The sequence below is a fragment of the Bubalus kerabau genome, chromosome 13 (genome assembly GCF_029407905.1).
Source record: "Bubalus kerabau isolate K-KA32 ecotype Philippines breed swamp buffalo chromosome 13, PCC_UOA_SB_1v2, whole genome shotgun sequence".
Lineage (NCBI taxonomy): Eukaryota > Metazoa > Chordata > Mammalia > Artiodactyla > Bovidae > Bubalus > Bubalus kerabau.
In genome coordinates, this window is record NC_073636.1 from 55,277,955 (window position 1) to 55,301,949 (window position 23,995).

Sequence of the window (23,995 nt, forward strand, 5' to 3'; positions counted from 1 at the left end):
TCAGCGGCCATCAGCCAGCCCTCCCGCACCCACAGCCCTCAGAGCAGTGAGGGTAGCTCCAGGTGCAGGGAGTCTGGCTCCATCTGCCCATGTCCTTCTCCCATGGTGCTAACACCTCCCTGGTTTTTCTCCGGAGAGCCTGGGCGATTCTGGTGGGGAGCCTCCTACCACCCCCAAGCCACCAAGGCCTGGCTCACGAGTAGCCACCAGGGTGTCTGTTGGTTCCCTGTTCCTCCCACCCGCTCTGCCCCCCTCCTTTCTCCCTTGGGTGTGACCAGACCAGAGACGTGACAGGAAGTCACACACAGGGCCTCTGCTGACACTTGGCCCAACTGTCGTGTTTATTTGAGAGTCTGACAGTGAGAGGGCTTCCCCAAAACTGGCAGGTAGAGGGAGGTGACAAAGAAGGTTGAGCCCCCACCTCTGTCACTCAAACCTGGAAGCAGGCTCCTTCTGCAGAGGCTGTTAAAAAGACAGGGAGGGGCTTTCCAGCTGGTGGACCCTCAGCAAAGCCCCCCGACCCCACCCGTCCTCATAGGAAAGATCAGCCACTTTTCCCACCATCATCCCCTCTCATCCTCCACCATCTAGGGTCAGTTACTGGGACACATCCACGTCATCAAGGAGAGAGAGAAAGACAAATCTCTTTCAAACAAGAATTTCCTTTTCTTTACTATAATGTGAGGGGCATTTCAGGGCTATCTTGTAAGAAAGAAATGTCCAGGACAAAAGTGAGGACTGGGCTTCCGTCCAAAAGTTATAGGCCCTCAGCTACTGAGACCCAAATGTCTACCCAACACAGAAGTCCATCCGCTGGAGCCGAGGGATACTATGTGAGAGAAACAGAGTCAGGAGGTGGGGGGGGGGCAGTGTCCCCTCTATAAATTCAAGATTCAGGATGAAAGAGAAGTCCACTCATCCCAGCTAAGCCTTTGTAGGGGGCAGCGATGATGCTGGGTCCAGGCTCCGATGTGTCACTTTCCTTCTTCAAGAGCCTCCAAAGCTCCTGGATCACAGGTTCTCCCGGAACCCGGAAGGTGAGGTGCTGGGTCCACCCATCCCCAACTTCTGGGCAGGGCTCTGGAGGCACCTCCACCCTCACCTGGAGGACCATCCTGGCCAGGCACATGGAACGGGAGCCCAGCCAGCAAACTGGCCCCTGGTCTGGGCTCAGCATCTGCACAGAAGCCCCCCTCCTGAGGGTGGGTGCTCCTTTCCTGGGCTCTGGCAGCTCTGACCCCCACGGGAGACAGACATGAAGTGGATCCAATCCACTGAAAGCTAGCAGATCAGCTTCTGGGGCAACAGCCAGCTTTGTGGGGGAGGCGGGGTTGGCAGGCTGCAAGCCCAGAGTTTTCCCTTCCTGAGGTTGAGGGGCGGGCACCCGAGTCCTCAGTGGGTGCAGGACTCCACACCAAACTGATAGCTGCTTCAGCAGGAAGGAGACAGGACACTGGGAGTGGGGCTCCTCAGTGTGGGGGAGGTTTCTGGGATGGGCTCTGTCAGGAGCTGACTGATCAAGCAGCCAGCTATACCAGGACCCAGGGTAGCCCAGGACACGTGGGAGCAGGGACTCAGTGGGCCTGCCCCCAATCACCACCCTCAGCACCCCTAAGGAAACCAAGCAGCCCTTGATGACCTCCTGGACCGAGGCTGCTCTGAAGGGGAAAGCAGAGCAAGGCTGAGTGGGCATGACATGGGTGCCAGACCCCACGTGGCACCGGCTCCTGGACACACACGCTCGGTGATGCTATGGTGTAAAAGCAGACATTTATTTTCACAGTAAATTGGAAAGGACAGTGGGGGTGGGGCAGCCAAGGTCTGCTGCCTCGTTGCTCGCCAGGGGAGGGTGTCTCCGAGGAACCCACCTTGAGGAGGGGCATCTGGGTCCCCTGGCCGAGCTGGCCTGAGTGGCCTCCATGTGGCCGTGTGTCCTCCCGCAGGGCCGAGGCGCCATCAATGCGCAGCTACAGCTGGTTGAAGGGGACCAAATCCATCGAACAGTTGATTTGGTTCCATTTTACCAGCTTTAGCAAAGCATTCGGTCCCGGGTCCGCGGGAAACAGCAGCGTCGACGATGAAGGCGGCTTCTGGGTGACGTCTGGATGAGATGGGACCACAGGGTGTCCAGGCTCTGCGCCCCCACCCTTCCCTGAGACCACATGGGCCGAGGGGCCCCCGAGCTCTGTTGGGCTGGGGTGGATAGGCATGGGGGAGTGAGGGTGGGGGACTGAGGGTCAGTCACATGACCAGACACAGACACACACGCCAGACACACACACAGTCAGACACAGACTTGCCCAGATATAGACACATACATATACACACTCACAAACTCATCTTTACACACCATTCACACACATTCACACTCAGAAACACACTTAAGTTCACAAACTCAAGGACACGCAAACACACACATACCACACACACACCACATACACACACATACCACACATACACCACATACACACACACACCACACACACACCACACACACACACACACACACACACACACACACAGTGCTTGCCCGCCCACTGGGTCGACAGGAGGAGGCGGGGTAGAGATGGGGGTGGAGGGAGGCGGAAGGTCCTGCTGCTGCAGCTGACGCCCACCCCTCCAGCGTCTGCCCCCCACTCCCCCCACCGGCACTCACTGATTCTTCAGCCATCCTACCTCATGTCCAAGGCCCTTGGTGCCACCACTACCTAGGCCCTGGGGCCCAGCAACCATCGGGACCTGCCCTCATGGGTGTACATCCTGGGGGCCGGCCAGAAGGGATATTGGCCCCCATCACAGCCTTAGCTGCAGCCAAGGCAGGACAGGCCCCAGATCCCACCTTGGGCCCCAGCTGACCATGAGCCCAGTTGACCTGGCTGCAGGTGGCCAGGGCCCGAGATTTCCAGGGAAGCCAGACCTGTGTGCCTGTAGAGGGAGAAGCAAGACGGAGACCCACATGAGGACCTTCTCTGGGGCCCAGGCTCCCAAACTGGGGACCGGCAGCCTGTCAGGTGTGTGAGGGTGGGCCCCCTGGTCAGCGTGAGGTCAGCACGGCCAGCCTGGGCCGAATTTGCCTGATCACCCTCAGTGATTCAAAGGGAGCAGATTCCTTTTTAGAAAATTAGTTTTCCTGCCAGCACTTCATCCATCAGGGGCAATGGCAGGGTGGGGGTACGGGGGGCGCAACATCCTGTGTGTGGCCCTGCCTCTGAGCACAGACCAGCCTGGCTGGGAGATGTGACCACACATGCCTGCTGCCCCCACTCTACCCGCTGCTCTTCTCTGGGACCCTTTCTGCCCCTGTCTCCTGACGCCATGGCCACAGATACTCGGGCAGTGGAGATGGGCCGCAGGGCACCACACCCTCCCTCCAGGGCCACTCCAGGACCCCCAAGACCCCAGCCCCCGCCACGCAAGCTGCTGCCTTCCCTTATCCCTGTCTCGGTGCCCCCTGAGAGCTGAGCCTGGCCGGGACTCCTCTGTGGATGGCTCTGGCCTTTCACCTCAAGACCACCTCCCCAAAGTCCAGGGGGAGCCCAGGGGTGGGTGCCAGGCCCTCCTAGACTCACACCCATGACTAGATTATCGGCCTTTATCAGAGCGCAGCCCTGGAGGCAGCGGGGCTGACAGGACTCAGCTCTGCAAACCCCTTTCTTGGTTAAACTCCAGGAGCACAAGGTACAGGGGCAGATATGAGACTCCCCAGAGCAGTAGCCCCACCCCGGTGAAGACACCATGCAGAGGAAGCAACCCAGCTGCGTTTATCACCCCGTCGATATTCCTAATGAAGCCGGAGATTTAACAAGCAACAGAACTGTCCTGTGGGCTCCATGCCCCAGCTGGCACGAGGGGACCAACAAAGAGAGCCAGGCACCCCATTACTGATGCCCAGTCCATCGTCAAGCAAGAACCCAGATCTCAGCACCAGGTGGGTGACCCCCCAAGGCATGATCTGCACTGGCACCTCCCTGCAGCCCACCTCTTCTCATTTCTCTCCACGCATCCCTGAGGCTGGAATTTCCCCAAATGACAGGCCTTTGCTTCTGCATCAAACTCTCTATTCCTGACACACCCCTTGTACATTTCAGTCCCCCTTCAGCCTGGCCGGCTCCCTGCTCAAGGCCATTTGGAAGCCGGAGCAGAAGAGAGCACCCAGGGCAGGGGCTTGGTCCAGACCCCAGCTCTTTCCTACAGGAATCTGGCAGACTCTCTTTCACCAAGGAGCACAGCAAGCATTTCACCCATGGGCACCACAGCAAGGGTGTTGGCTGCAGAACCTTGCCTGACCCTGGACAATGGCTGATGGCCCTATGGCTGGGTTGGTTAAGTGAGCTTGCCCTGAGCTGCTCAGAAGCCCGCAGGTTGTGAGCACCCAGGACGCCACTGCCTGCAACCCTATGGGGTCCCAGAGAGCAGGGCATGGGGACTTGAGTGGTGTCGCCTGCTCCCAGACACTGCCCACCCATCTCTCCTCCCCAAGGGCCACTCTCCTGGGGGCCGTGGATGTCCAGCCTCTTACTCCTCTTGCACCCCACATGCCCTTGTTCAGGGAATGTTCCAGCAAACCTTTGCTGAATAAGTGATTACCACACTTGATTGTGCATCTGAAGGGCACACAGGGCGGGGCACACAGGGCGGGGCCCACAGCAGGGTCCACTGTGAGAAGCCCCTGCAGCCCAAGTGCCCAGCTGGCTGTTTCAGCTCACTTTGACAGACATTCCTGCACCTCTTCACTGCATCCTGGGGTCCCACCTACCAGCGGGGGTCCCACCTTCCTTGGAATACTTTTTCTTTCCTATCTAGAAAAGTCCAAATACTAATGGACTACAAGCCCCAAGCTCTTATTAAACACATCCATGGCTCAGAGACCAGATACCCCACAAGTCCCCCCTCTACCTCAGAGGTCCCCACTCCTCTTCTCAGGCCCTGCACTCGCCTCCCCCAAATGACCTCAGGCAGACCACAGCCCCCTCCCCATGCAGCCGCCCTGCTGCTCCAGGGCCTCTGACCCCAAGGTTAGAAGGAAGCACAAGGGGGCTAAGCCCCGAGGCCTCCCAAGGAAGCAGGTGGGGCTGCTGCCAAGTCCTTTGGTGACTTGCAGTCACGTCACAGACTCTGCATTTATGTGAGCAATGCCTCTGGCCCAGGGCATGGCCTGGCCTGGGGATAGCCTGGGTTCTGGTGAATTTGCCATTTGCCGGAGAAGCGAGGCTGCATCCGCCCTCTGCCTCTCTTTTTACCAGCGTGTGAAGGAACAAGGCTGCAGCTAATACAGTTTGTGCATTTTATGAACCAAACAATTAAATAGGTTTTAAAACATCTGCTGATGGAATCACCCCACGTGGGGAAGTACACTCAGCATTTTTAAGCAGCAACTGATACGAGATGCGGGGAACCGCTGCCGAAAACACCAGTAGCCCCATTAAAATCAATAGAAAATTAGATGCTATGAAAAATGTGATCTGTGTCCAATTAGCTCTAATTGGAGCAAACAGCGATGTGGACAAAGGCCAGCACTCCGTGTGTGCACTGAGACTCGCGCCTGCAGCAGGCTCTGGGCCACACTGGTCAGCCTTGCCCAGCGGGGCAGTGACACGCTGACACCAGGGCCAGAAGGCTGTGGGGCTGCTGCTGCTGCTCCTGAACACCCTCAGGCCTAGAGCTGTGGTGACCACCTTATCCAGGAAGCCCCCCTGCACTGGATAAGGCCCCAGACCGAGAAAGCAGGCTCAGCACAGTCTTACCAAGTGAATTCCACCTTGGCGCCCAGCACCCCCAGCAGTCCCCAGGTCTGACCTTTGGTGGAGCACAGAGCGACCCTGGGCTCTGGACCATACACATCAAGCTGGAGCTCCCGGGGCTTCCTTGGCCCCCCTGAGCCTCCATTTCCCTACATGGGGGTGCCGGATCCTAGTCCCTGTCACTTCATGCCTCGTCGCCGCTGTCATAGCTCCAGGGGTGCCCCAGCCACTTGCCCCTCAAGGGCAACGAGGCACCACTTCACCCATGCTGCCCCACAATCTCTGACCCAGGACCTCAGCAAACAGCGTCCACTGTGGGCAGAGAACACCCCCAGGGACGTCACAGTGGACACTCTGGCCAATGTCCTTAGTTAAGATGTGGCACCAAATTCTGCTCATGGATGACCAACCGACCAGACCCACCTGAGATCAAAGATGCTGCCCTCAGAGCCCACTTCATGGGGTTGAAGTTGCACCCTCTTTGGGTCATCACAGAGACGGGAACCCCAAGACCAAGCCCCCTCCCCTCCAGCTCCATCCTCACACCCTCAAGCAGGGGCCAGCTCCTCCCTGCCAACTTCCCTCCCCTCCTGACCTGGGAGGTGCCACCCACTTGTATCTGGATCCGTTTTGTGTTTTTCAGTATGGAGTTTTAAAAATTTAAACATCAATAACCTAATATTTCCTCAGTGCCAGCACTACCTATTAACATTAGGATTCACCACTAAATTAATTTTTAATTTCAGATTTTGGTTAATTATTAAAATCAATAGCAAAGAATGATGATCCTGGGAGTTCGAGTGGCCTGGCCAAAGGAGCCTTCCCGGGGTTCTGTTCAGGCTGCTGTGACTGTGCAGGGGAATCTCAAGGGAGACCCACGATTCAGAGGCAAAAGGGAACCACATCCCCAAAACAGCCCTGTTCCTCATTATCGCCAGCACTGACCCAGCCGGATGCCGACCAAGACCCATTCAACCCAGCTCCATAACTTTTCTGTCTATTCCAAAAAAAATGTATTATTTCTCAACACTGATAAAAGTTTAATACAGAGTTTCCCGGGTTTTTAATAAACTTGTCAAAAAGAGCAGAGCAAATTGATGGCCCCTCCTAGAGATAAATTTCGCCTCAAACAGACCCAAAGAGCAGGGGGACGGGGCAACGGGAGGCAGGGACGGAAGGGGACGCACGAGGGTTTTGCTGTTCTTTGCAAAAACGCTAAGACAGATTTTTGTGTCTTGTTATCTCAGAGATGGACCAGAGTAAAAGCTGGTGTGATTTCAGGAGAGAGAGCTGCTAGCCTGAAACCAGATGGGTGAGCACTGAGGTCTGGGAAGGGGTGGCAGCTTTGGAGCGAATTAATGGCTGATGTGTCCAGAGATAAGAAAAGGCCAGTGGGCACCACGGGGCCTCCTGGGATCCACGCAGCCCCTCCACCCGTATAGCCAGATCCGGCACCGCAGGGCTCAGAGCACGGGACTAGCCTCGTCACCCCCAGATGGACTAATGGGAGGGCCACTGCGGCCACCCACAGGCCAGGGACACCGCCCACACCAAAGCCTGTGTGTTTCGTCCTCCCTCCAGCTTGGCCAGGCCTTCAGGATTGGGAGACACAAAAGTGCACTCCAAGCCACAGGACTGGCACCTACACTTTGAGGGGGACTCAACAGGCCCTGTTCCTTCACCCAAGGTCATCGCTCCACCGGCCTTGGTAGGGGGGTTGAAATTCCAATGTTAGAGATTTCACTTCTTGGTTAGAATAGAGGGAGGCAAGGTCCCTGGGGACAGTGACAGGCTGCTGGCTGCGAGGCCTCTGGGGCATGTTGCCATGTCCAGCACAGGAGGGAATGGCCGCAGACGAAGAGGAAAGACCACAGGGTGCGGGGCCTCGGGGGACCCCAGCACCAGTGGGGCCTCGGGGGACCCCAGCACGAGTCCCCCAGCCTCCCACCTCCCCTCACCCCGGACACAAAGCTCCAGCCCCGGCTGAGCTCCTGGCCCTCTTCAGCCCTTGGATGTGGCTGACAGAGCTCTCCAGGTGCCGCTGGATTTGACGCCCACCAAGGGGGCCGGCAGGGAGCAGGGAACACAACGCGGGCGGGGGCAGAGCTCAGAGCCTCACTGCCTGTCCTGTCGCCGCCACTGCGGCTGCGGTCCCGGGCACTCCAGTGGCGGGCGGGGCGCAAGGGAGCCACCCCGGGTTCATCCAAGTTCAGCCTGTCCAATAGGACAGCTGAGAATGTGGACTAACTATTTATACCGGCCACGGTGGACGGGCGGCTGGGGGGACACACAGCCTGGTCGCCATATGTGGGCATGACCCATGGCGCGCAGGCCTGCCAGGGGGACGGGCCCAGAGCTGCGTGTCTGTCCTGGGTGTCCTTCAGCCTCCCAAGTCCCCACGGGCACCCGTGACAAGTTCTGGGGACAGCTGCCCTCTCACCGCCCTGCTGTTAAAAATACCTGGGTCACTCCACCTCCGTCCCACATGTCCTCCTGCACTGGATCACGCTCATACCTGCCTCTGGCCCCGGCCATCCTTACTGGCTCCCTCCCCACGCTAGAGGCTTGACCCTCTGGGAGTCCCCAGACTCTCAACCACCAGGTCCTTTGGTGTCACCCTGGAGGGGAAGAAGCCAGTGACCCTCCTGCAACTTTTGTACAGTGGCCTTTTCGCCTTTGTTCTCTGCCTGGGCTAGATACGGGGGCCTGGGGTGCCTCTGAGCCCAGTCTCTCTGGCCCCCACCGGCACCTGGTTGGACCACCCACTTAGCCCTGGAAGCAGAGCAGGCCTGAGACTTAGTGGGACTCCCAAAGACCCAGGTGGGTCAGCCCAGGGAGCTGGTGCCTTTGCCAGACCCGCTGCCTGCGTCTCTCCACCTAAGGAGCAGCGGCGGCTGCAGCGGTGGCCCTCTCGTCCCTGCCCTTGAGATGCGCGGCCCTGCACGCAGCCCGCAGCCGCGCCTCCGCACTGCAGCGCCCTGGGAGCCGCTCTGCAGCGGCTGCACTGCTCCCCCACCCCCAACAGCCCTCACTGCCGGCGGGCTGGGCCTCCCTGGTCAGAGAGACTTGGTACTTGGGCACTAAAGGGGGAGCCAGGAACACAGCCCGGAGCAACTCCAGCTGTGAATGCCTGGGACCTGGCCTTGTGGGGCCAGCTGAGAGAGGCTGGAGCTGGACATGGGCCGGAGCGAGCAGCACCGTTTCTGAGGCTGTGTGGGGACCCCTTCCCTTTCCGAGAGTCATATCTGCCTCTTCTCATCCCCAAGCCAGCTGCTGACAGACCGAGGACCATAGGCAAGGCTGAGGCCCCTCAGAAAGCCCTGGGGGCTCCAAGCCTGGAGACCCTAAGGAGCAGTGGGCATCAGAGGCAGGGAACAGAGCTGCAGTGAGGCGAGAGGCCCTCTGCAGTCGGACGTGCAGCCAGCTGAGCTGGGCTGAGTCAGCACCGCTCAGACAGGACCACGGTTACCCTTTATGCTAAGGTAGCAGCAATTAATGCAACGGGCTGGCCCCGCCTCTAGCCACACCTACTGACCCGCTGGCCCCGCCTCCCCTGCCGCCATAGGGCTCCAGGGCCATCTTCCCCACCTGGCCCTCATCCCCAGATTACTCGGATTCCCTCATTTCTTATTTGGGACATTTAAGTGCGAGGGTTGCAATTCAAGCAGTGTTCACTTTCATGGACCCGGGGCTGTGGCAGCTCAGGTGTTTGTCCTGCAGGTCAGTCTCATCACCTCACAAGCAATTTGCTCTTCAGTCGACATTTATCACGTGGGACTGTCAGTTTTAAGAGAGATCTCTGATACCTGCTCGCAGAGGCTTTCCCCATGGCCACCCCAGCCCCTCTTTGAAAGCCTTGTGCAATCTAGTTTCTTGCTCTTGATGAACCCTCAAACAGAGCCACACAGCCCCTCTTTGGAAACTGTGCCTCAAGGTATGTGGCACCTGGCTCCAGAAAGGAAAGACAACTTGCCCTCCATGCACAGCACACCTGAGCACACTTGAGCACACCCATGCAGAACCTGACCCTGATTCAGAGCTGCTCTCTGTCCCGTGTGGAAGCTTCAGTTGGAGCATGGCTAGAATTCGTGAGCCATAGCATAGAAAATTTCAACTAATTTCCCCATGAATTGATGAGCCCTACAATCCTTGGACCTACTGTTTCCACCAGCAGAACCTGGACCACCCTAGGACTGCTGTGGGCCAGATTCCGCATTCTCAGATGCCTCCCCGGGGACCTGCCCTCTCTGAGCTCTGGGAAAGGGGCATTGGCCACCCCACTCAACCTGGACCTCTCCCTGCAGCCACACAGGGCCATCGGTATCCCCAGGTTGGCGGGTGAGCCCCTGAGTGTGGGCTGTCCTGCTCTCACCCTCTTGGCTTACTCCAGGCTCCTCTCCCCTCACTGGAGCCCCAGAGCCCCTGTGGCAGTGTGTCAGGGTTGGGGGGCACTGTCCAGCAAAAGCCCCTCTGGGCAGAGCACAGGCACTGCTCCCACAGGTCTCCCCCATCCTTCGTACAGAAAGGCCCATAGACTCCACCCGGAGGAATGCCAGCCTTGCTTGAGGGTCCATCCCCAGCTCCTCCCCTGGAAAATGAAGAGATGGAGCTTATACAGAAAATACAGCCTCATCACCGTGGCTGGGGGCAGCAGGACTGGGCAAGGAGCTCTCACGGGGAGGGCCCTCCGGTACCCCTTTCTAATTCTGCAGGTAAGAGACCCGCCACAATTTACAGCTGAGAAGGCCAAGGCTCTCTCTGCCTGCAAACTCTCTAGTTTTACTGCTCAGTCAAACCTAATTCCAAAACACTAATGCTTTTATTTAAACACCACATCCTGCAATAAAGGCTTAATGTGCAGCGGGACGCATGGAGGGGAAGAGAGCGTGTGTCTGCGGCCGGCCTCAGGGGCCGCACCCGGCTGCTTCCCTCCCTGCGGCCGGAGCTGGAAGCCGCAGGCAGAGATGACCTTCCCAGGATTCGGGGCACTGACCCTTTCTGGCAAGGACATCTTCCTTCTGGCCTGGAGGCCAGAAGGAAGGCAGTGCCCAAGGACAGTCCCACCTCCCATAGTGAGTGCTAGGAGAATCAGAAGTGAGGAGACTTGAATACTGGGAAGGGACCCTGAACCCTCAAATGCAGTCAGCTCCCCGGGAGGTGGTGGCCACAGGTGAGCTTAGAACTGCCCATGCCTCCTTGTATCCAGCTCCTTGAGGAGCCTGACTGGCTCACAGACCAGGCTGCCCCCAGACCTTTATAGCAGCTGGAGAAGGAGGCCAGCTCACTCTTCCTCCCTGCCCCACGCCCCACCCAAGGGCCAAACTCCTGCCAAAGGTCAGGGTGCAGGAGGGGCAGGGGCACCTGCCATGGGCCTGGGCAGCAGTGCCAGGGAGGGCAGGAAAGACAGAGGTGACGCACGCTTTGGAAAAATAGCCCCGAGGCCGTGGAGGACGTGCCCTGGGCAGGCTGCAGACGCCACCACTCCAAAAGCCAGAAACTGACAGGGACACCCCTCCTCCCACAGCAGCCCGGCCCAACCACCTGCCCCCAGAGCCTGCTGCCCTTTGCCTCGCCAGAGAAGTTTCTGCACTGCAGAGACAGCCTTCAGAACTGGACACAGCATGCCCCCAGTGCCTGGGCGCTCACGGTCCAGCCATGGGACCCAGAGGACATCACTCCAGCCCCTGTCCTGCCTGGGACCTGGCTAGTGCAGGACAGGTGGGTTGGGTCCTGGCCCGCACCACACTGGCCAGCATGACCCCACCGTCCTTCACACAGCAAAGCGCTTTCAGCCAGAGTCACTGAAAATCAGAGAGCAGTGTGTGGTCTGGGGGGCAGAGTGGGACCAGGGGCTCAAGTTGCCTGGCTCAGGCCCTGGTCTCCTGTCTTATGCATCACAGGTGCCCCAGAAATGCTGGGCCAGGGTGTCTCAGAGGGTGTCTCAGGGTGTCTCAGAGTTTGGCCTGGAGCTAGGGAGGCTGAGCCACATGGTGCTCTCACTGTTGCCTCACAGACGGCCTGACAGCAAAGACCGAGTGTCTCTCCCTCAAAAAGCCCCTTGCACGTGGCCACCCAACCCCTTCCCTCCTAGGCAGCTGGCCCATCCTTCCTGGTTACTCTGCTTCTCCTCTGAGCAGTTTCCTGCCTGTATGTCACAAACAGCCCCTTCTGCTGGCAAAGGCACCTTCCAGGGTGGCAACAAGTGACGCCCCAGAGCCACCAGTGCCCCCGCACCCCCAGCCCCTACATGCCCCCCGGCGGACCCCATGCCTGCCACAGGCCGCCTCCCCTCTGCCGCAGTCAGCACGTTGAATATTTAATGTCTGGTGAACGCTTCCACCTGCTGACACAGGCAAAGTGACAGAACAATACCGGCTGGGGACAGGCCGGCCACCGACGCCCAGGCAGCCTGCCACAGAGGCCCGGCCGGCCACAGCTGCCCATCTGTCTGTCCCCTGGGCAGCCCCGTGGGTGCGCTGCCCCCTTCCTCCAGCGAGAGAGTTCCCGACCTGAAATACATACTTCTTTACATTCCATAGCTTAGCAGGTCCATATGGGCACATAAAGAAGTATGTTTCCCAAGCAGGTAGTCCAGCGGGCATGGCTGTGGGTGCGGGAAGGGCCCCCTGAGAAGCTGCCCCGGACCCTGGAGTCAGCACACCCCACCCGGCATCCCCACGGCCCCCCTGACCCGGCCCTCCCCTTTCTGCCCTGCTCTCTCTCACACACTCTCTCTCTCTCACACACACAAACACACACACATAGTCAGGAAGGGTAGACGTAGACAACATATCTCTAAAGTCTCAGGACTCCCTCGATTACCATACATCTGTTTAGTTTTGCATCAGTGACACAAGAAAGGACCCAGGATGCCACGTCCCACCAGTGACCCAGGAAGGATAAGCCATTCCCTCCTCCTGCCGGCACCTCCCCTCCACCTAAGCACCGCCATCCTGGCCAAGTGCGTGTGGCGGGGGGACTGCATGAAGGGACAGCACTTGGGAGGACGCCGCGACGGGCGGCCAGGGAGCAGGGTAGTCAGAGCCAGCAGAGAGCCAGAACGCCTGGCCGCAGGCACAGATGACCGAGAAGCAGCAGGCAGGCCTTACCTGGGCAGCAGCTGAGCGGCTTCCTGGGTGGGTCCCTGGTGATTCGGCCTCCCAAGAGCCAGTGCCCGAGGGCAGGGCTCAGGCCCCGTCTCTGAAGATGTGCATGAGAAAGACAGTTGCAGGTGGACCTCGCATCCCCAGAGGGTGGCTGGAAGCTGCTAGGAAGGGGCCCGGCAGTGGCCAGCTCCCTCGGCGCCTTGGCCTGGCCACAGAGCAGACGCCCAGCCCGGTGAGGGACTGGCGCCAGCTCGGCCTCCCTGCGCTGACCGCCGCCTCAGCCGACACCCTTCCTCGTCCCTCGCTCTCTTCTTCACCCGTCCTCTCCCCTCCTCCCACTCCTGGCGCATCACCACCTAAAGCACTGCTTGTGCCGGCGGCGGGTGGCTCCCACGGGCGCCCAGGGTGGCCGGCCCTCACCTGGCTCTTTGTGGCCTGCGCCCAGCCTCCGCCAAGCCTGATCAATACCAATTTACAGTCAAATGCAGGGGCCGCCTTCCTGTTAATGAATTTCCCCGGTGCTCACCGCTTCTAATGAACCCGTTAAACAGGGTTTAAGTAAACTTAGCAAGCGGCCAACTAAGCACTTTGGAATACTTAATTGTATCGATATTGTTTTCCACAGCATTTCAAAATTTCTCTGTGATGGAGAGCAGAGGCCCCTCCTCCCCACCACCTTCCATGGCCACCACAAAGCCAGGAGTCAGAAAACCATGAGAGTCTGAGGCAGAGTAATGGGACCTTGGGGCCAGTCCTCATGCAGGAAGGGGAGCTACCCTATCCCAAGCCGGCACTGGGAGGACAAAGGAGCAGCATGGGACAGAGGCCCCGCTGTGGCCAGGTAAGGCCCATGGGTGAAAAGTAGAACTTGGAAGGAGGGTGTCACTGACTGCTGAACACTCACTTGGGGTGGGGAGACAGGCCAGATGCAGACACACAGAGTCTGCCCATTGGGCCCAGGTCCTGTGTGGCCAGGAACTGATCCCGACCTGAGGACAAGGCCCTGGACCTGAGTGGACTTCTAATTCTCCCTTCATTAGCAAGGCAAGGTCCAGGGTTACCCCGCCTGCCCTTCCCCATGGGGCAGCCTGGCCATCCCCATGTGGATGGGTGCAGAGAGGGTTCCAGTGCTGCTGCCACCCGGGGCAGGGCTGTGTCTGCAGAGCCTGCATCGTGAAGAAGAATCTGAGCGATTTCTCAAGTCCCTGAGCTTGGCAGCAGCACTGGGCACAGCAGAGCTGGAGTTCCTGGGGGTGGGGGTGTGATCAGGGCTCCAAGGGGCACCCCACTAAAAGCAGAGAGCTACCCGGCAGAAAGACACGGAGGAACAATGTCCCACTTCTGTGCGCTGCTGCCATTTGTCATCCTCAGGGAACCGAGGATAGAAAAGGACAACCCAGACTGCTGCTCCAGCTCCCACTTCTCTTCAAGCCCCCCGAGGGTGGAGGGCGCCCTTGAGAGAAGCTCAAATGATACCTGGAGTCTGAAGTCCAAGTTTCTAGGCTACCCTCTGACAAATGAGGCCTCAGAGACTGGGAGGTGTGGCCAAGGCTCAGGTCTAGGATCGCCTCTCCGACCCCCATTCCCAGGCATTCGTATGGATGGTGTCTGGAGGTCAGGGGAAAGCTGGGGGTCCCAAGGGGCAGGAGAGTCACCCTAGGTCCAGCCAGAGCCCTGGCGAGCTTCTATCCACTGAGAAATGAACCACAGCCACTTTTCAAGAAGTTGCCTGTCTCAACAGAAAAGGACCACCAGCCACCTCCAAGGGGACCACGGAGGGCAGTGTGCTGGCCCAGCCCAGTGCCAAGTCCAGCCCTTCAGCTGTGAATGCTCCCAGCCCCCAGCCAGGTGGAGGTCTCTCTCTCTCCCAGAGACCACCCGCTGCTCCCCTCCAGCCCCGACTCCGCCCACGTGTGCCCCTGCTGTACACGCCCAGCACAGGGACCCTCCCTACCCTGACCCTGGCTATGGGAGCCGCCAAAGTCCAGAGTCCCCTCCTGGGGCAGCCTCACCACAGGCCTGGTTCCGCGACCCCTGCCCCCAGCATCTTCACGGCCTCAAGTTCCGAGGGAAGTTTCGCCACATTCCCACCTGAGCCACGCTTTGTTGCAGGTCAGTCACGCCTTCCCCCCAGACCCCGCGGCCCCCACCGCAGCACCTCGACCCTCTGCACCCCGGCAGTGACTGCAGGCACCGCTTCCTTGCAAAACGCCCGCATGTCAAAGTTCTCGCATCGCGGTTGGACGCGCCCTCCCGGCCCTGCTGTCTGCTGGCTCTGCAGTTTTCCAAATGCGGACGATGCCACGAGCCAAGAGAAAACTCCGAAGCACCCCCGGCTGGAGCCACGCGGCGCCGGCACCATGGCTCCCCCTCGCCGCGGGCACACCCCCACCGCGGCCGCCGGCAAGTTTGCGGGGGGCCGGGCGGGCTGAGTGGGACTCACCGCGGAGCCCCTCCGGCCGGGCTGGCGACGGCGGCCGTGGGCGCAGGGTCGCGGCTCCCGGGTACGGTGCGCCCCGTGCGGCTCCCAGAGAGATGGTGCTGCAGCCGCGGCAGCCCATCCTTCTCCCCGAGCCAATCGCGAGCGCAGGGGTGGGGGAGGCCCGGCTCCCGACTCGTCCGCACTTGGGGGGCGGGGGTGGGGGGAACGGAGAGAAAGAAGACACCAGGCACCCCCTCTCCGCACCCTTGCCCTTCCCCCAGACCTCCTGCAGCAGCGAAGACTTAGCAGGGAGGGAGATCTTGAGAGAGAGAGAAGGGAGGCGCAGGGTGGCAGGCTCTGCGGAGTTAGGGAGCGACCTCTCAGCCCGCACACCTTGAGCCGCCCTGCCTGGGCTGTGTCTGCAGGACGCTTCCGCACCCCGGCCGGGGTCAGCGCAAGGTAGAGGTCAGGTGAACAAAAGGGGCCGGTCTGGCGGGTGTGCAGGCTCACGCAGGCAAAGCCGGCCGCACGCGAGACCCACACGGGCAGGGGGAGGGGAGGGGAGGGGAGGGGAGGGCTGACCCGAGGGGCCAGACCGGGCGTGGGCCCCCCCCTCGGATCAGGAGCCGGCCTCACCTTTGCAGTCCTTATATACCCAGCCAAGCATCCCAAACACGCGCCCCGGCCAAGTGGCCCCTCGGGCTGTGCTCTCTGACCATATTTAGTCAAGCAGGGGAAAAAATAGCCTGTCAGCTGGGCCGCGGCTGGCCGGCCACCGGGAGCAGGGTGGGAGCGCCAGCGCCATTGACTGCCGGTCCCGGGCCCAGGCTGCCGGCCGCCGCCCCTACCGGCCCCTCCCCACGGGCCTCCCACCGGCGGTCCCTGCCCTGCCATCCCCCCTGCTATTTTTAGCCCAGCCCAGTGCAGAGGCGCCTGGCGGCAGCGGGCAACCACACAGCCCGCCCCAAGGGGTGCCCTGGGGAGACCCCGGCGGCCCCAGGGCAAAGGCGGGCAGCAGGCTTGCCACCTCCTCCCATCCTGGACTCCAGGGGGCTGTACCCACCTGTGCCCCCTCCACTTGACCCTGTTGCCCAGAGTTGGGACCCACATCAGGTGGTAAGGGAGCTGCCGGGTTTCCAGAGGCTCGTAGGCCAACCCCTTGAGACGACAGGTCACCTTGGACAGCGAGCAGGCGATGTGCTTCCACACTGCATCCCAGGCCGCAGCCAAGGGTGCATGTGAGCGGGGCACCCCGGGTCCGTCCACACACCGTTATGTGCCGGCACCCCCACCCTGGGCACAGTGAGCTGGCTGTGTGCCGGGCACAGCCTGCAGGCACCATCCTCTCAGGGCCGGACACAGAGGCCGATTGCCCCCTGCCGTGTGTGGGCCGGGCAGGTCTCCTCGCATCCTGGTTTCCCCCAGGACCAGAAGAGCAGACGGCATTAACAGGGTGGACCCACTTCCCCAAAGGTCAGGTGCAGGATTCACACGGGAGGGGGAGGGGCAGTCAGCATCACTGTCCCTGGAGTCCTGACCAGGGCATGGGCAGCAGGAGGACCCTGCCTGTGAAAAGCCATGTCCCCTGCACCTGGCAGGCCTGGCCCAGCCAGGGACGTGGGGGCATCTGTGCCCCTCAAAGTAGGCTCCCCTGTGCCCATCCCCCACGATACCCCAGGCCAGGACTCGGAGCGCCCGGTCCAGTCTTGGGCCCGGGGTGTGGTGAGGATGTTCTTTGTGGATCACCTGGGGATCCATGGAGCGGCCCAGGCAGGGAAGGCGTGGCTGCATACCCCAACAGTGCCGCAGAGGGACCTGTAGCAAGAGCAGGGCTAGGGAGAAGCAGGGGCAGGGCAGGGGGACCTCACTCCTAGGAAGTGCCCAGCCAAGGGCCCTCCGTTAGCTCAGAGCAGGATGGGGGTGGGGGATCACAGAGGTTGAGCAGGAGCATCAGGCAGCCAGGGACTCCTGACTGGGCCTGACTTGGGGGTGAGGCAGGCCTATCCCCAAGGCGGCCCTGTGAGTGATGCTTCAAGCAGTGAGAGCGGGAGAGGGTGTGGAGCAGGCGCTGCTAATCACCTAACCAACCCTAATCACCTCGTGTCAGCTGGTCCTACCGGGACAGAGCACGGGCTCTCCTCCCAGGAGAAGGGCTACGTGTGGGTGGCCGGTCCCAGGGGCCCCCAGACGGTAGAGCACTCTGTTCACTTAACCACATCCCAGCATCCACGGCTATTCCAGAAGCTTCTCTGGGGATTATCTCCTAATCTTCAAAGCACCCCCAAGAGGCAGGCATTCTGTTGTCCCCACTCTGCTGGGCAGGGACAGGGCTCAGAGCGGGACCTGACTTGCCCGAGGACACACAGCAGGGGGCAGAGCTGGGCAGTGCTCTGCAGACTGCCCTGCAGTCTGGTTGCTCTGCGGCCCTGGGCATTCCAGAGGCCCCTCACTGGGGCAGTAAAGACAGACCCAGCCTGCCTCGGGTGCCAAGCATGGAAGACACGTGGAAGGCCTCCCTCCTAGTGGTCCTCAGGAAGGCAGCAGATGACACAACGGCATTTTCCATGTGAGGATGGATAAACAGTGGCCAGAGAGTCCGGAGGCCCACCTCCCACCCTCATTCATTCCCCTACAAGGATGTGTGGTTCACCCGCTGTGGCCACCTGGGCTGGCCGTGCATGTCCAATGGAAATTCTGCCGAGGCCGGACGTGCTGTGCTCACCCATGGGGCCATGTGTGGCTGCCGAGATCTTGTAGCGGGGCTGGTGTGGCTGCAGAGCTGAGTCTTAGATTTGATGTCATTTAATTAACTTTAGTTTCAGTAGCCGCCTGTGAGCAGCAGCTGCTGTGCTGAGAGGCAGGTAGGAGAGAAGATGGAGCAGGAAGTGGGGGTTCTAGGATGCACAGAGGAAGCAGTTTGGGGAATGGATGGGCTCATAAATCAGAGGTCAGGGGAGGCCTCTGTGGGTGATGGACAGGAGCCCGTGGATGTGAGGAGTGTCTAGGTGGGAGCACCCACGCAGAGGGCATCAGGAGGGCAGAGGACAGTGGTGAGGGTGAAGGGACCCGTGGCGGGGCTGGGCAGAGGCTGGTGCTCACATGAGAGTGCTGCAGGGGTTGGGGTTGAGCTGCCAGGAGACCCAGGCCACCAGGATGGATGCTCCCCAGCGAGGCTGAGGTCCAGCAGGGAGAGGCACTCAGGTTTTGGCCAGACCTTGAGTTTGTCCACAAGACCTGCTGACGAGAGGAGGTGAACAGTCCCTGGGGAGTAGGGTGCTTCTCCCGGGAAGGTGGGAGGAGAGGAAAGGGTGGGCGGGGCCTCTGCCTGGTGGGAGGGGCCTCTACCCCAGCGGCTTGGAATCCCATTCCCTCCCCTCCCCCACCCCCCTTTCTCCGCAACCTCCCACTGCCTCCTCCCATGCCTGATGATGCAGGAGGCACCTGAGTGGCTGTGAGGGGTTGGGGGGCTTCCTTCTCAGAGCCTGTTGTACATCTCAGAGGGGTCCCTGGGATTGGTCTGGGGGGGCATCTCCTGGTGAGGAGCTCCTGGAATCCGGGTAACTAGAGGCAGGGTCAGTTTCTGGGTCCCTTGCCCCTCACCCCTGGAGCTGGGCGAGGAGGGGAGTGGTGGGTAGCAGCTGCTGGAAAGCAGTGATTTCCTGGAAGCACGAGGACAGTAATGGAGCTTGAGCGGCCCCCGGGAGCAGTGGCTGCTGCCTGAGAGTGTTTCCTGAAGCTCTGTCCCTGGGGGCGTGGGGCTGGAGTGGGGGTGTGGGGCGGAGCTGGGGCTAGGGGTGTGGGGTGAGGGGCCTCAGGGCCAGGGGCTGGGCAGGCAGCCCTTGTTTGCATCCCTCCATCTGCCAGCCTGGAAAAAGAGGGGGTGCTGAACCCAGGAGACCCACTAGAGCTGCCAGAGCCTGATTCCAGCCTCACTGAGAGACCCTTGGGTGCCTGGGCAGGATGGGGCAAAGAGAGACCACTCTGACCTCTGAGTCTCAGCTTCCTGGTCTGTGAAGTGGGGCCATGGCCACTCCTGGGCAGTGGTGAGGCTGGTGTGGACAGAGCCCCTGTCCGAGGCCCAGCCAGGGAGACCCCCCCAGACAGCAGTCTCCCTCACCAGCGGAACACATGGAAGGATGAATGAATGACCCATTCAGGGGTCAATCGACACCTCGACCACTAGGCAGCATGTGGGGGGGAGTGGGGCAGACGGCTGGACACAGGTCAGTGTGCATTCAGCTTTAGGGTGGAGGTGAGGCTGGGGTCTTATTTGGAGTGGCAGGGGACAAGGTTGAGCCAGTGCCCTTGAAGACACAGTTAGAGGAGGGAAGACCCTCACCCGTGTCTGGGAACCCACCACCCCAGGAGGCGTCCAGAGCCATTCCAAGCATCAATCCTCAGTCAACTGTGTTCCTTCTGACGAGACCCTGCTCCTGCTCACTCGCTCTTCCCCGAATCTTTAAACAGAACAAAATAAAACCTAGATTTTATTTTAAAATTTCACTGTACTTTCAGACAACAGCAAACACATCCTCTGCAAAAGCTTCTCCACTAAGATGAGCCCAGCTTACCCATCAGAGCCCCTGAGCCATCGACGTCCTCCTGCGGAAGATGGTCAGCATCACCGGTCACTAGAACAGTGACTGCAGCAGGACACTGCCTCACACCACCGGGAGGGCTGGAAAGGACAGGAGCCCCAAACCGGAAAGTAACAAGTGTTGCTGTTTTTGGTGAGGATATAGTGAAATTTGAACCTCCAGTGTTGCTGATGAGACAGTAACATGGTGTGGCTGCCGTGGAGAATGGTCAGGGAGCTCCTCAAAAATTAAACCATCAAGCCAGCAACCATGCTCCTTGGAGCGTGCCCCCACCCCGCCCGATGACAGGGACCTAAGCAGACACTCGCACTGGAGCACTCACAGCAGCCGAAGGGGACCCAGAACCGGCTGCCCATGGATGGACAAACCCACGTGGGCCACACCACACACACACCTGGGAGATGCGGTGCTGACCGAACAACACGAGCCACCTGGGCAGGAGGAGCCACAGAGATGGAGCAGAAGGAGGCTTCCGGGGCCAGGGCACAGGACAGCAACCACTTGATGGGAACCCAGTCCTCTTCCCAGGGAGGGGAACGTTCTGGAACCAGAGAGAGGTGGTGGTGACTGTGCTAAATGCCAGGGAATTGTTCACTATAAAATAGCTCATTTTATGTTTTGTGGATTTCACCCCAATTAAAAAACAACAAAAAGATAAGTGGAGCTCAGGGTCCAGCCACACCTCCTCTCCCCACTGACCCCACCACCTGGACACGGGCAAACCCCCAGGCTGTGAAGACCACGTTCCTGCTCTCCTGGGGATCTGAATGATGGAGAGGGTATCCCCAGCTTCACCTCTCTCAACACCCCAGCACCTGCCTCCACTTGGGCAGGGGCCAGGAATGGGGAGGGGAGGAGGGGGAGGGGCAGAGGGGCAGGAGTGGGGAGGGGAGGAAGGGCACAGCTGCTGCCCTTCGGGCTAAGTACGGCCGCAGTAGCAGACTTTGGAGGGATGTCATGTTGCCCAGTCCTGTCTGCTGCTGGAATAGTCCCTGTGGGGTAGACAGGATAAAAACCCTGCCCAAAGAGGCCCACATCCCATCCCCAGAACCTGTAGATGCAGCTGTCCCCCTGCCTGGGTGCAGGACCAGAGGGGCACAGAGGGGACCCGGAGTCACAGAGGGGCCCCTAAAGTAGCTAGGATGTCTGCGCTCAGTGCATGTCAGGACTTCTCAGAGCCTTTCTGAGGCCAGGGCTGGTGTGCACCATGAGTCCCAGAGCCCAGCCTCTGCTCACCCACACCTCACCACCCTGGCACACATAGGCTCACGGCATCTGTGGGGAGAGCTTGGAGGAGAGGGTGAATGGAAGGGAGGCCCATGAAGCAGAACCTGGTGTGAAATGCCTATGGTGGTGGGGGGGACCGTGAGGTCACCTGGTGCCAGACCTCAGTCACCAGACCCTCAAATGTCCACATGTGCACAGGCCAATGTGCCCACACACACATGCATGCACATGAGCACACACACACAGCAAAACAAATGTGCATACATTACCATAATGGCAGTGGGAAAACCACCCTGACAGCTCGTAAAGAAAGTGATATTTCACTGCCGTGATGTCAGCAGAGAGCAGTTTGTTTCCAGAGACATCCTCCCCCCAAGAATGGTGACAGCCTCACCATCATGGAGACGCAAGGTGCTTTGGGGACCTGGCCACGGCATCGTCTCAGGTCCCCAAAGGTTAGTGCAGCTTTGGGTCAGCAGGGCCTGTCCCACCATGAGCCCCCACTAGATCAGAGCTCCAGGGAGAGGTAAAGGAGGGCCCTAAGGGCAAGCGGCATTGGAAGGGAGGGGTGTTGGGGGTCCAGGCCGAGCTCCGAACCCTCAGGGGTCACCCCAGTCCTGAGGGCAGAGACTGGCTTCTTACTCCACCTCCCTCTCCTCTCTGTCCCCCCATCTCAGTGTGTGTTCCAGAGGTGACAAGGGCTTCACACACAGAAGCCTCCCCCTGGGGAGGACTCACACAGACCCGTCCTAGAAGAAAATGGGCTATCAGTAAGTAGACACCACGGAAGATGGGCCAGGCTGGGTGGCTGTGGGTCCCACACCCAAGTCCTGACCCTGTACTCCACTCCTTCTTCCCAGATGCACCCACAGAGGGGTGCTCACCACCCGGTTGCCCTCAGCATTGCTCCTGAGGGCAGAGCTGATCTGCTTCCATCCCTAGCTAGTCTTGCAGGGAATGGGGGGCAGGAAGCCATGGAAGGCGGCTGTCGGGTCCCTTCACACACTGCATCCAGTGGCCCTTGGGAAGGTGTTTTTCTGGGTCAAGAGACAGACTCCTATTTCCAGGGAGAAATAAGCCCCTGATCATAAAGGTAGGGCAGGGGTGGGGAGGTCCAGGGGCCATTTCTGGCTGCATTTGAAGTCCTGCCTTAAATGTGGGTGCTCATCACAGCAGAAAGCTTTCCTGGGGCTCTTGCTCAGATGCAGCTGTCAGAACAAGCTGTGAAACAAAGGGATCATGGCTCTGCAGGCGGGTCCCAGCACCCCACAGAGGAACCGGCAGCTGGCCACCTTCCTTCCACAGGCCACCTGCCCTTTCTGGGGGCTCCTGCCTCATCATGGTCATCTCACGGTTGTCCCAGTCACTTCAGCCACTGCTGAGGGCTGTGGGAGGCCAGACAGGAGGGCTCAGAGAGTTCCAGAATGACATGGCCTTGGTGGCCAAGGGACCCAGGAAATTGGGGGTGGGCTGTGCACAGGAGGGCTCTGGGGAGGAGGGGAAGGATCCCAGATGACCATGCCCATCATCTATCCTGTGCTTGCAAGCAGAGCCAACTCAGTTTCCAACCCCTGCCCCCCACCACTGCCTCTCCCCTCCGAGGGGCTTGAGCTGCTATGGACACACAGAGTGGGTCGGGCAGGAATGCCCTGGTCCAGCTCTTTGCTGAGGAAGCCCTTCTCAGTGCATTTGACACCTCCCTCCTGCTTCTTAGCCAAGCAGAATTTCCGGTCCTCTACATGACAGAGGAGCCGGCTTCAGACCTACCAGGTGTGGGAATTGATAGAAACAGGCATTTAGACCACTGACTTGCAAACCCTTTTAGCCCCCAAATCGTTTCCCCTTGATAATGTTGGACAAGGGGACAGAATGTCCATCAGGTGGGTGAGTGTCACCATCTGTGCACAGGCTCCAGTCCGCGTTAGGTGCCTGGACACTCCCTCCCCACTGTCCCTTCCCGCCACTCTGGACAAACACAGGGTGATGGCTGGGGGGCACCTGTCCCTTGCCCCTCCCTCTTCCAGGGCTCCGAGAACTTCTCCTCCCCAGGTAGACCGCAGGGCTCTGGCCTGCCCTGGAGAGGTCCAGGGATGTCATTGCTCAGCACATGCAGGCAGGGCCTCCCCAGGGGTCCTGAGAACATCCACAGAGCCCCTAGCACCCATTCACACCAGATCGGCTCACTAAGGCTTTTGGGGGAGGGGTTACCTCCTGCCACTGGCTGCCCGTCCCAGGAACCCTGTGACAAAGAGTGTCCAGGGGTGTTGGCCCAAGAAGATCTCAGCCACAATTAGCCGGGCCCCTTGTCACTGCCCCCTAAATGTTCATTCTGCGACTGTTATGAAAGTGCTTAAAAAAAGACAAGCAAAGCCTAACTCCAGGGACTGAGCAGCTGCCCACACGCGGGCCGCCATGCCAATCCCACTGCTGATGGGGTGACATAGTTGCCACCCAGTGGCTTCTCAGGGTCCACATGAGTAGGTGCTCTCTGGGTTTTTGCCTAATTGGGGACTTTTTTATTTCATTCCCTGCGTGTACCATTTATAAATGTCACAGTGTGCCCAGGATGTGCTGTACCGGAGGCGTGTCCTCCATGAGGGTGGTGGGCCCTGCTCCCGCCTGCTTGCCCAGGTTGTTACTGCCCATTTTGACTCACCAGGGCTGCTGGAAAAAAGGGGTTCCAGCCCAGCCCCAGCGCCCCCGAGCCACTCAGATCTGTGTCACACTGGGCACCCCAGTAACGGCGAGCTTCTCAGCCCGGCTGACAGCTAGTCCCATGGTGCCGGTTACAGTCACAGGCCTTCCCTATCTGCCCTGCTCCAACCCCGGCCCCAGGCCCAGCTCCTCATTAACACAGCCCCCTCCTGGCCCTGCAGGCCGGCCTCGCACTCGCCCCGGGCC